This window comes from Schistocerca gregaria, chromosome 1 (genome assembly GCF_023897955.1).
Source record: "Schistocerca gregaria isolate iqSchGreg1 chromosome 1, iqSchGreg1.2, whole genome shotgun sequence".
NCBI classification, from domain to species: domain Eukaryota; kingdom Metazoa; phylum Arthropoda; class Insecta; order Orthoptera; family Acrididae; genus Schistocerca; species Schistocerca gregaria.
In genome coordinates, this window is record NC_064920.1 from 772466758 (window position 1) to 772479707 (window position 12950).

The following is a 12950-nucleotide window of genomic DNA, read 5'->3' on the forward strand; positions in this document are numbered from 1 at the left end:
TAATAGAACGCGTGAAAAAAATCTGTCATCGTCCCGTAATTTCTCTTGTTCCCAGTGGCAGAACTGTACACCATGTAATTCCTGGTGTATAGAAATATGGTACGGGTGCAATCGATGTTGATGTAGCATTCTCAACACCGACGTTTTTGAGATTCCCTATTCTCGCGCAATTTGTCTGCTACTGATGTGCGGATTAGCCAGCTAAAACACCTACTTGGGCATCGTCATTTGTCGCAGGTCGTGGTTGAAGTTTCACATGTGGCAGAACATTTCCTGTTTCCTCAAATAACGTAATTATCCAGCGAACAGTCCGGAAACTTGGATGATGTTGTCCAGGATACCGAGCAACATACATAGCAAACGTCCGTTGGGCATTTTGATCACAATAGCAATACATCAACACGACCTTTTCCACAATTGGTAAACGGTCCATTTTAAGACGAAGCAAATACCGTCCGCACTGGAGGAATGTTACGTGATACCACGTACCTATACGTTTGTGACTATTACAGCGCCATCTATCACAAAGCGGAAAAAGTGGTCCAACTAAAATATTCATATTTCTTTACGTACTACACGAATATGTAATAAATGTGGGTTCCTACTTAAGAAAACGAAGTTGATATCCGTTTGACCTACGGCAGCGCCATCAAGAGGGCCAACCATAGCGCCATCTGGTTTCCCCCTTCAAGCTAGACGAGTTTCGTTCTTTGTAGTGTTTTCGTTTGATGCTTATTTCGTGAGATATTTGGCCCGGTCGCTATCAGTGGACTACCCTGTAGAAGCACGACAATGACATCTATACGACAGTCAATAATGACAGAGGAGATCCCACCCGAAAGCTCGTGGACAATTATCCATTTAATGCGGCTTGAAACTCGAGAGCATGCCCACGTACACTCGTACTACGAGTACATATCTACAAACCGAAGTTGACAGTCGTGTTCAGAGATGCCTAATATGATTGGTCATCAGAAATGTGCCTATAAATGGAACTTCCAGTAATTCAGCAGTTGGTTGTCTTCAACAAGGCAAATTCCATGTATACACGGTGATTCAGCTGCCCGTACCTCTGGGTTTTATGCAGCCTGCAACACGTTCAAATACCACACACAAGATGTTCATATTCTCCCACTAGATACACAGGACCTTTTTATAGAAAATTTCTTCTCCTTTTCCTCCAGCGTTTGTCCCGCGTGCCTGCGGGGTCCGCTACATGGGTCCGTTGTCTCCATTTCGCTCTATCACTGGCTGCATCTGGGTGGATGTTCACACATTTAAGGTCGTAGGTCGTCCTTTGTGTCTTCTGCCGACGACTTCAAGTGTATAACTTGCGTTGTCAATATTGTCATCACCAAACCTTAAAACATACCAAAACCATAGAAGGACTCTTACGCATCTTGTCTTCGATCGGTGCAACACCAAAATGTTTTCGAATGCTCTCATTGGAAACGTGATCAAACTTAGCGAGGCCCGCTGTCCACCTTAGCATCTTTGTTTCCATTACACTTAGGCGGCGTTCTGTCTCAACTGTAGTCGGCCAGCACTCACAACCATACCAGGTGACTGGTCGGATGACGGTGCGATAATTTTTTGTTTTAAATTAAATTTCATTCTGCTGTCTCAAGTAATCCGGTTGTCGTTCGCCACTTCATCCAGGCTGCCTGAGTTCTGGTGTTGACCTCTTAGGTGAGTCGGCCGTCAACAGTGATAGTGGAACCAAGGTACATAAACTTACTCACATGAGTCAGATCTTAACCATTAACCGTGATGGTTACCATTTCATTCCTGTCTGCTGTCGTGTACTCGGTTTACTTCAAATTTTGGCGCAGAACGTGTTGCGCCAACAGGTCACTCTATTTTTGAGTTTGGCTCTGTAGATGAAGCTTGTTTTCTGCTGCCAGCATCACGTCGTCAGCATAAAGTAGGGTCCGTGGTAATGACCGGTGCAGGTCAGCTGTCACGGTATCCATAACGAGAATCAACAGAAGTGGTGATAATACAGAACCTTGATGGACGCCGATTGTGATGGGGAAGTCCTTGGATACTCCTGAGGTTGTACAGACATAACTTCTTGGCTGTGCATAAAGTAACTGCACCCAGTTAATAAGCTGCTCTGTCACATCATGATGTCGAGGTGCTAGCCAGATGAGACTCTGTGGCACCCGATCAAAGGCCTTTTCGAGATCCAGGAATGCTACATGCTGCGGTTTGACTATCTCATGATGATTCTCGACTAAGAGTCTTGCAGCATGAATAGCATCAGTTGTGCCGCAGTTATTCACAAATCCAGCTTGGTTTCTGGAAATCTGTGTGATCTCACGGATCCTTGGGTACAGAACACGCTCAAATATTTTCATAGCGTGGCAGAGAAGTCGAATTGCACGTTAGTTCATGCGGGATTTCCCTTCCTCTTAAAGATAGGCACGGTGGTGCTCTGTTGCCAATCAGCTGGTGCTTGTCCCTCGTCAATGATCTTGTTGAAGAGTTCCGTTAACCATTCAGCTGCCTTCCAATGATGGGAACACCATAACTCTGCTGGAAGGTCATCTGGGCCGGTGGCTTTCTCAAGCTTCATTTTCCTCAAAGCAGTCTTGACCTCTTCGACTGCATCATTTAACTGTTTTGCAAAGGAGTCACACTTACCACACGTATCTGACCTTGGTAATTTAAATCCAATGTTGAATTTAGTGTCAAACATCTTTCTGGACTCCCTTACGAAACGACGTTTTTCTGCTTGCAATAATCAAGTTAGAATTTTTTGTACAGATCAGAAACATCTCAGTCAAAATGCTGCTTTCTGGAGTTTGACCTATGGTAATGGCTGGAATATTATTCAGCAAATCTCTTCTAACACCTTTTTTGGTGTCTTCTTTGTAAGCATGAGGGAGGGGGGGGGGGTGTTTACCTCTAAGAAAACACAAAGTAATGCTTTCTAAACATGCAAAAATTTTGGGATGGTAACTAACGATACAGAAAATCTTATTCATAGTAATTAATGTTATAAATTTTTACTTCACCTCTCTAATCTAGTTTTGAAGTGGCGCAGCTACCTTTTAGTTGCTTCTGTGGATTCCGAATTCTTCCGATGTGACTCTGTACACCATGGATGTTTAAAAAGGTCTATCTGCAAACATCTATTACTGCGTCTCTGCTACGACTTTAGTACAAAGAATATAACTCCTGAAATAAACTGAAAGCATTAATTAGTCATATGAAAATTGCTTTGTTTAAATCATCTGAGCCGCGCGGGATTAGCCGAGCGGTCTAGGGCGCTGCAGTCATGGACTGTGCGACTGGTCCCGGCGGAGGTTAGAGTCCTCCCTCGGGCATGGGTGTGTGTGTTTGTCCTTAGGATAATTTAGGTTAAGTAGTGTGTAAGCTTAGGGACTGATGTCCTTAGCAGTTAAGTCCCATAAGATTTCCCACACATTTGATTTTTAAGTCATCTCATTATGATCAGTAAACATAATATTATATTAAAATACTCTGATCTCAGCTTTCTTACCTTGTCCTTACTTCAGTCATTTTCATTAGACCCATAAGGTATGTATTTTGACCATTAAAAACGGCCAAATGGAGTCTACGATTTTGCCGTGAATTTTATCTGATAAATAAACTCTTCCTTCATGTCTGCTCTTTTTGCATTTTGCCGAAGACCAAGTTTTCACATTCCAATTTATTTTTCTTCTTCTTGGACGTTTAGATGGAATCACTTCATTTTCTCTGCTTTTTGGAGTAACCTACAGAAGAAAATCAACATTGTGATAATAAAAGAGAGATAATCACTTAAAAGTAATATAACCTTTCAAGTCTCTGTTTAAATTACATTAACATTAATACTTTAAGTTATTTCTTGCTTCAGTCTGTATATACACATATGTAACACAATTTAAGTGTTCCATCCGTTCAGTTTTATTTTACTGGATCTGAACAAAGGTTACACAGATTTTTGAGGCTAACTTATGAGTTCCTTAAGATTATATTCAAGCAAGAAAGTAAAAAAATACTGTACCTATTCAAAGGCTGAATCTAATCCAGTGGTTTCACGATTCCATGAACTTCCACTATCAGAAAAATCAGCATCACACTCTTTTGAAGCATAAGTAATGCTTAAATCTTCATTTTCATTAGATACAAATAAAAGCTTCTTCTTAAATCCCGTCATTTTACTGTGACTTGTGATTATTTCTGTTGAATTTATGTGTATGGTATGGTATAGCAGACAATAACACTGAATTATAATTACTTCTTTGGCCATTAGATGACTCCAAGAGATTTGTAGATAGATACATCTGTTGGTTAAAAACATATCCACTGACAAAGCTCTAAATTTCTTGGAAAGTGTCTCTGACAATCTCTGGCTCAACTCTTCCATTAATAAACTCATATGAAATCGTCACTCGCTCTCCACCGGAGACGGCCTCTGGCGCTCATCCCAGATAAATCCGTTGACATGCACAGATGCGTTGCAGCCGTTATTTCTGACAGAACTAGCAGCTGTGTGTTTTAAATTTGGCACCCTGTAATTACCTTCAGATTTAATCATGTATTTATACAATACTGTATACAGGACGTGAAAAAACTGTTCCACATTTTGAAAGGTGATAATGTGGACGGAAATAAAAGAAAGTCCATTAATCGTGGGCTGTAAAACACATACCTTAAGAGCATTTGTTTATCTTAATTACTGTGAAACACATCTGTTCTACTGCCGACTCTTTCCTGCTACGAATGACGCACACACACACACACACACACACACGCACACACACACACACACACACACACACACGCATGCACACACACACACACACACACACACACACAATTCACAAAAGAAATTAGTAAACAAATGAAAGCACGTTTTCCATTTACTGCGAAACAGCACAGCTTCTGGATATTTTTCGGCATACAAGACACGGACTCGATGATTGCTTCCATTTGCCAGGTCTTAACAAAGGAGACATGTCTACAAATTTTCCTGTGGAATAAGAGATTTCCATAATGCTGGTACGTGCAATGATAAAATTACGATATGGAAGCATTTCACAAGATTATCAAAACGAGAAGTGGTTGCATTCGAAGTAACGTACCCGCTGCACTTACCCAGAACTGTGATTACGATTTAAGTTACGAGTACAGTGAGCTGAACAGCGCTGCAGCAGAATTCCTCTCCTGTGCCAACCTCTTCATCTAAGAGTAGCACTTGCAACCTAGGTCCTCAATTATTTACTGGATGTATTCCAGCCCATGTCTTTACGAGTTTTCCCCCTACAGCTTCCTCTAGTACCATGGAAGTCATTCCCTCGTTTCTTAACAGAAGTCCTATCATCCTGTCCCTTCTCCTTATCATGTTTTCCTCCGATTCTGCGCAGAACCTCCTCATCTCTTACCTTATCAGTCCACCTAATTTTCAATATTTGTCTGTAACACCACATCTCAAATGTTTCGATTATCTCTGTTCTGGTTTTCCCACAGTCCATGTTTCACTGTCATCCAATGCTCCAGACGTACATTCTCAAAAATTTCTTCCACAAATTAAGGCCGATATTTGATATTAGTAGACTTCTATTGGCCAGGAATGCCCTTTTTGCTACTGCTAGTCTGCTTTTGATGTCCTTGCTCCGTCCGTCATTGGTTATTTTACTGCCTAGGTAGTAGAATTAGTTAAGTTCATCTACTTCCTGACCATCAATCCTGATGCTAAGTTTCTCGCTGTTCTCATTTCTACTACTTCTCAGTATCTTCGTCTTTCATCGATTTGCTTTCTATCCATACTCTGTACTCAATAGATCGTTCATTCAGTTCAGCAGATCATGTAATTCTTCTTCACGTTCACTGAGGATAGCAATGTCATCGGCGAATCGTATCACTGATATCCTTTCACCTTGAATTTTAATTCCACTCCTCAACTTTCTTTTATTTCCATCATTGCTTCCTCGATGTACAGATTGAACAGTAGAGAAAAAAGGCTACATCCTTGTCTTACACCCCTTTTTAATGTCACCGAAAGTTGTTTTGACTTTCCTGTATGCTGAGTCTGTCCTTTCGACAATCATTCCTTTTTCGATGTCTTCACATTGTTCCTGCACCCATTTCGTCTTAGCTTCCCTGCACTTCCTATTTATTTCATTCCTTTGCGACTTGTATTTCTGTTTTCCTGAGTTTACCGGAACATTTTTGTGCTTGTCCTTCAATCGATAAACTGAAATATTTCTTCTGTTACCTTCTTTGTATCTATGTTTTCCTTCGCAGCTTCTGTGATTGACGTTTTTAGATATGTCCATTCCTCTTCAACTGTACTGCCTACTGAGGTATTCCTTATTGCTATATCTATAGCCTTAGAGAACTTCAAGCGTACCTCGCGATTCATTAGTACTTCCGTATCCCACTTGTTTGCGAATTGAATGTGCCTGGCTATTGTCCTAAACTTCAGCCTACGCGTCATCGCTACTACATTGTGATCTGTGTCTATGTGTGTTCCTGGATACGCCTTACAATTCAGTACCTGATTTCGAAATCTCTGTCTGACCATTATGCAATCTAACTGAAATCTTCCCGTATCATCTGGCCTTTCCCAAGTATACATTCTCCTCCTGTGATTCTTAAACAGTGTATTTGCTATTACTAGCTGAAACTTGTTACAGAACTCTCATTCATTTTTCTATCTCTACATCTTCAGATTGCGAATCGGCATGTATAACTGAATTGTCGTTGTCGGCGTTGGTTTGCTGTTATAACTGAACAGTTCACAGTAACACACTCGGTGCCCTACATTCCTATTCATAACTAATTAATTCTACTCTCGTTATGCCATTTTCTGTTTCTGTTGATATTACCCTATACTCGGCTGAACAAAATGGTTCAAATGGCTCTGAGCACTATGGGACTTAACATCTGTGGTCATCAGTCCCCTAGACCTTAGAACTACTTAAACCTAACCAACCTAAGGACATCACACACATCCATGCCCGAGGCAGGATTCGAACCTGCGACCGTAGCGGTCGCTCGGTTCCAAACTGTAGCGCCTAGAACCACACGGCCACTCCGGCCGGCTGTGTCGCAATTCTGCAAGTCGTTCAGTCATTTGATCACGACCAACGCGAGCAGCAATGTCGCGATACGATAAACCGCAATCGTGATAGACTACAATCCGACCGTACCAAAGTCGGAAACGATACGACAGACAACTTATCCTCATGGCTGTAACGGATCGTGCAGCCACGTCACGATCCCTGAGTCAACAGATGGGGACGTTTGCAAGACAACAACCATCTGCACGAACAGTTCGACGACGTTTGCAGCAGCATGGACTATCAGCTCGGAGACCATGGCTGCGGTTGCTCTTGACGCTGCGTCACAGACAGGAGCGCCTGCGATGGTGTACTCAACGACGAACCTGGGTGCACGAATGGCAAAACTTCATTTTTTCGGATGAATCCAGGTTCTGTTTACAGCGTCATGATGGTCGCATCCGTGTATGGCGACATCGCGGTGAACGTACGTTGGAAGCGTATACTCGTCATCGCCATACTGGCGTATCACCCGGCGTGATGGTATGGGGTGCCACTGGTTACACGTCTCGGTCAACTCTTGTTCGCATTGACGGCACTTTGAACAGTGGACGTTACATTTCAGATGTGTTACGACCCGTGGCTCTACCCTTCATTCGGTGCCTGCGAAACCCTACATTTCAGCAGGATAATGCACGACTGCATGTTGCAGGTCCTGTACGGGCCTTTCTGGATACAGAAAATGTTCGACTGCTGCTCTCACCAGCACATTCTCCAGATCTCTCAACAACTGAAAACGTCTGGTCAGTGTTGGCCGAGCAACTGGCTCGTCACAATACGCCTGTCACTACTCTTGATGAACTGTGGTATCGTGTTGAAGCTGCATGGGCAGCTGTACCTGTACACGCCTACCAAGCTCTGTTTGACTCAATGCCCAGGCGTATCAAGGCTGTTATTACGGCCAGAGGTGGTTGTTCTGGGTACTGATTTCTCAGGATCTATGCACCCAAATTGCGTGAAAATATCACATGTCAGTTCTAGTATAATATACTTGTCCAATGAATACCCGTTTATCATCTGCATTTCTTCTTGGTGTAGAAATTTTAATGGCCAGTCGTGTACATAAAGTTACGGACGCGAGCGTGCTTTCGCACTTTGGATCACGCCAGTGAATTCCCAGCCCCGATAGCTGGAACATCTACCAGAAGCACGAAGTAGGAATGGTAGGCTACACCGCGTAGGAATGCCGTATGTATCTGCGGCGCTGGGCGGCTGTAGTGAAGCGCGGCAGTTGCCGTATTTCACTGCTCGATTGGCTCCGCATGGCTGCGAGCGGCGAGGCGCGGCCAACAGAGACGCCCACTCAGGCCGGCGCGGTGGCGACTTTTTACCGGCGCGGCGGAGCCTGGAGCCCGGGGCTCGCTGTGGAAGTCTCGCTCGCAGCCAATTAAGCGTCTGGTCCGGCGGCGGCAGCTGCGCCGTAATTCCTGGCTGTGGCCGAGGCAGGCGCAACGGAGACGAGCAGAGCAGGCGGCACCAGCAGGGAGGCGCCGGCAGCGAGCGGAGGGCCCCGCGACACCAATTAGGGCCGCATTCCTCTGCAAACAGTCGCGCTGACGTCCCCGCGCAAGTATGCGCCGCGGGCCGCTAGCGATCTCGACCGGTTCCTCGCGTACGTTATCCTCTCCTGTTGACCGGACGACACGGGATGAGGCAGCGGGAAGACGGGACACCGGTTTCGCAGTCCGAGAGGTCACCGTTCGAACTCTGGCCGGCGCCATCTCGACACGTTAACTGTTGCCCATTAAAATCGCAACACCATGGAGAGTGGCTAATAACGACCTTTTACTTTAAAAAGAAAAAAGTCCTTATTTTGAGAGGTGGTAGTGTGCATCAGATAAAGACAAAAATGTCAAGTAAACGTGGGCTTTAAAATCCATACCTTAAGAATAATGAGCACTTTTTCATCTTTGTTGCTGTGAAACACATCTCTTATACTTCAAGTTCTTTGCTATTACAAACGTCCTTCTGAATGCAGTAAACAAATGAGGACACATGCCTGTGAAATTGTCCATGAATACAGCACGCAGTAAATACCTGTTAGTGCTGTTAGTGTAAAGGCAGGACCGCAGAGAGCGGAACTGCACTGTGGCACTGTTTACTGCTCGTATACCGTATTTCGACAGCAGCGGCGTGACAATAGGCAGCAAATTTTGTACGTAAGTCGATCGGCAACCTCCTGGAAATATGGACGAAAGTGACATGGGCGTGATAATAGTTCTCTTTCTTACGTGTGGAAAAAGACTATAAATTTACAGACGTGAACGTGGGTGATCTTGGAAAGACTAGAGATGCAGAGGTATTTTCACGATCAGACTGAGCAACAGAACAGAAAACAAAGACCTTGGGTGTACCAGGCACAAAGGAATAATTACCAGGCACAAGAGTTCAACTGCCTCTCGTACTTGTTGGAGACGAAGCTTTTCGATTAGAAACCTGTTTGGTCAGACCTTATCCAGATACACCAGTCGAAAAAAAGCATAGAGTTACCGACATAGCAGGCCGCGGTGGCCGTGCGGTTCTCGCGCTGCAGTCCGGAACCACGGGGCTGCTACGGTCGCAGGTTCGAATCCTGCCTCGGGCATGGGCGTGTGTGATGTCCTTAGGTTAGTTAGGTTTAAGTAGTTCTAAGTCCTAGGGGATTTATGACCTAAGATGTTGAGTCCCACAGTGCTCAGAGCCATTTGAACCATTTTTTTTACCGACATAATTGTTCCAGAAAATGCTCTTGGAATACCGGACCAAAAATTTGGCATTTAGTATTGCAAGAGCTGACTCAGCCCAAAACATTTAAAGAACGTGATTTTTGCCACTAGTGTCTTGCACAGCTTGCTCAGACACGATACAGAGTTACGAACTTTCAATGAGCTGGAATAGTTGTAGGTCAGCAACTCTGTTAATCACTATCAGCAATTCTGTTAATCACTACAACGAAAAACCGGCTAGAGTTGCAAGTCTAGTTTTTTTTAATCACTCGATTATTTGTTACGGACCAGGACCTATTTTGAAATCATCTTCACACATAGTAAAATTGGTATTTCCGAAAACACAAGAGCCGTGTCAAATATGTGCAGACGAACAGTTTCAGCGTATACAGGTCTGTTATCTGTATGCGTTGTAACTGTTCGTTTGAACATTTCTGACGTGGTTTCCGTGTTTTCGGAAATACCAGTGTAACTATGTGTTACGATGATTTGAAAATAGGTCCCGGTCCGTAACAAGTAATCGAGTGATTAAAAAAAAGTAATTGAGCGAATAAAAAAGTGAAGTTTGCAAGTTCAGCTGATTTTTTGTTGTACTAACGATAGAGTATTGTTCGAAAGTGAAGGGACTTAATGGGCACGACACCTTCCTAATGTAAGAGACAATTGCGTAAATAATGCTGTCCAGATACGAGATACATTCAAGGATTATTTCAGTTCCCCGCAATCTACTTTGGTGTTGCAAAACGAAATGGTAAACAGGGGTGATGTGTAAGAGAAAGTAAGTATCAAAAAATGTAATATTAAGCACGAACCCATTAAAAATAAAGACCTGTTCGTCCGTTGCACAAAATAAAATAAAAATAATAATTTGTAGGTATTCGTACGTTACGTTTGCACGCCTTTCCTTGGCAATGTCTTTCGAAATTTTGCTCTTTCTGGTATTATTCATATAATGTTCTTTTTTACTTGTTTTGTAAATAAAACCGCCTTTTCTTGCTGCAACTTAATTTATTTTTCACAGATCGTTTCGGCTTTTTCTTGCTGAAAGGCATATTCAGTGGGATCCAGAACGATACAGTTCTTTATTTTTAGATTATCAAATAGTTCACGTTGCGTTTTTTATGTAAATAAGTAATTACTTACAGTTTACTGTGATCTGCGTTTCCTCTCATTTGGTGTGGAGGTCGCACTACCACTTTATTTCCGAAACATAAGCACAATTTCGGAAATAAAGTGGTGGTGCGACCTTCAGACCAGATGAGAGGAAACGCAGATCACAGCAAACTGTAATTATTTATTTGCATATAAACGCGACGTGAATTGTTTGATAATCTAAAAATAAAAAGAAAACTGTATCGTTATAGATCCCATTGAAGATGCCTTAGAGCAAGAAAAAGACACAATGCGCCTGGGAAAAATTAAGATACAGCAAGACAAGACGGTTTTATCTACGAAACAAGTATTTCTGTGCTTGCTGCTGAGGATGGCCACGCAAAAAAACTTGTCAATATACATTTTGAAGGGCATATAACTCTGGTTATCCAGTTTCAGTTAACTTTTTGCCGTGTAACGCCATTTAGGTAAGCAAATTCTCATCTCGCAAGTCAAAAGACCTAAATGCAATCGTGATAGGCTACAATCTGACCTTTATCAAAGTCGGAAACGTGATGGTACGCATTTCTCCTCCTTACACGAGGCATCACAACAACGTTTCACCAGGCAACGGCGGTCGACTGCTGTTTGTGTATGAGAAATCGGTTGGAAACTTTCCTCGTGTCAGCACGTTGTAGGTGTCGCCACCGGCGCCAAACTTGTGTGAATGCTCTGAAAAGCTAATCATTTGCATATCACAGCATCTTCTTCCTGTCGGTTAAGTTTCGCGTCTGTAGCACGTCAATTTCTTGGTGTAGCAATTTTAATGGCCAGTAGTGTATCTTCGAGATCCACGGAACAACCTGAGGAACAGCAGCAATGTTCCCAATAAAAGATTCAACATTATGATGCCTAAGAAACTAAGAAGAATACAAGGTATACTGGAAGTTAGTCAATTAGTTAGTTGCTTTAATGTTTCGTTGATCATTTTGCACGATAAATCGTCATGATGTTGAACGAGTCATTTTACATCCATTATCCCCAAAATGAAAACAATATACAGAGACTGAGTTAGCAATTCCTATCCACCACCTTTTATACGTTACAAACGTAATAATTCTTCTACGGAATAGAATGATTTGTCAAGGAGAAACATTTTCAATTTATTTTCAAATTTTACCTTGCTGTCTGCCAGACATTTTATATCACTGAGTCGGTGGTCAAAAATTTTTGTTGCAGGGTTGTGCACCCATTTCCGTGCTAAAGACAACCTTAATGTTGAGTAATGAAGCTCATTTTTTCTTCTAGTATTGTATACATATATACCACATTGTTCCTTTTGAGCTGTAGTGGAATATTTACAACAAACTTCATGAATGAGGGAATAAATAAACTGTGAAGCAGTAGTCAGAATGCCCAACATATTCTTAAAGCACGTTTTTGGGCAATGAAGACCTTCTTTCTTAAAGGTGAGTTACTCCAGAACATTATTCAATATGACATTAAATCTAAACTCCTCCCGTACAGGCCATGAAGGCTCAACGGCACCGACCGGCCGCCGTGTCATCCTCAGCTCATGAGGTCACTACACCGCTCTCCCGGCCGTATGACAGTTTCCGAGACGGCTACTTCTCAATCAAGGAACTCCTCAGTTTGCCTCACAAGGGCTGAGTGTACCTCGCTTGCCAACAGCGCTCGGGAGACCGGATGGTCACCCATCCAAGTGCTAGCCCAGCTCGTCAGCGCTTAACTTCGGTGATCTGACGGGAACCGGTGTTACCACTGCGCCAAGGCCGTTGGCTCTATATGATATTACTGAATGAAAATAAGCAACTTACTGATTTCTCTCTCCCCAAAAATTTGAATGATTCTAAGTGGGCTGAACTAAGTTGTTTTAGGAGTTCCAAAATGGGTTTTTTTCCAATTTAAATTTTCATTAATATGGACACCTAAGAATTTTGAAGTTTCCATCCTATGTATTATTTCATCAGTATGTATTACACTTATCACTCGTGCAGTAGCCCTACAGGTGCAGAACTGAATACGAATTGGCTTTGTGAAATTCAGGGTGAGACCA

General features: G+C 42.8%; 1 pseudogene; it reads right to left on the reverse strand.

Annotated features, from left to right (window-relative positions):
* Window positions 1-12556: 12556 nt before the first annotated feature.
* Window positions 12557-12674, reverse strand: LOC126288268 (5S ribosomal RNA; annotated as a pseudogene).
* Window positions 12675-12950: the final 276 nt, after the last annotated feature.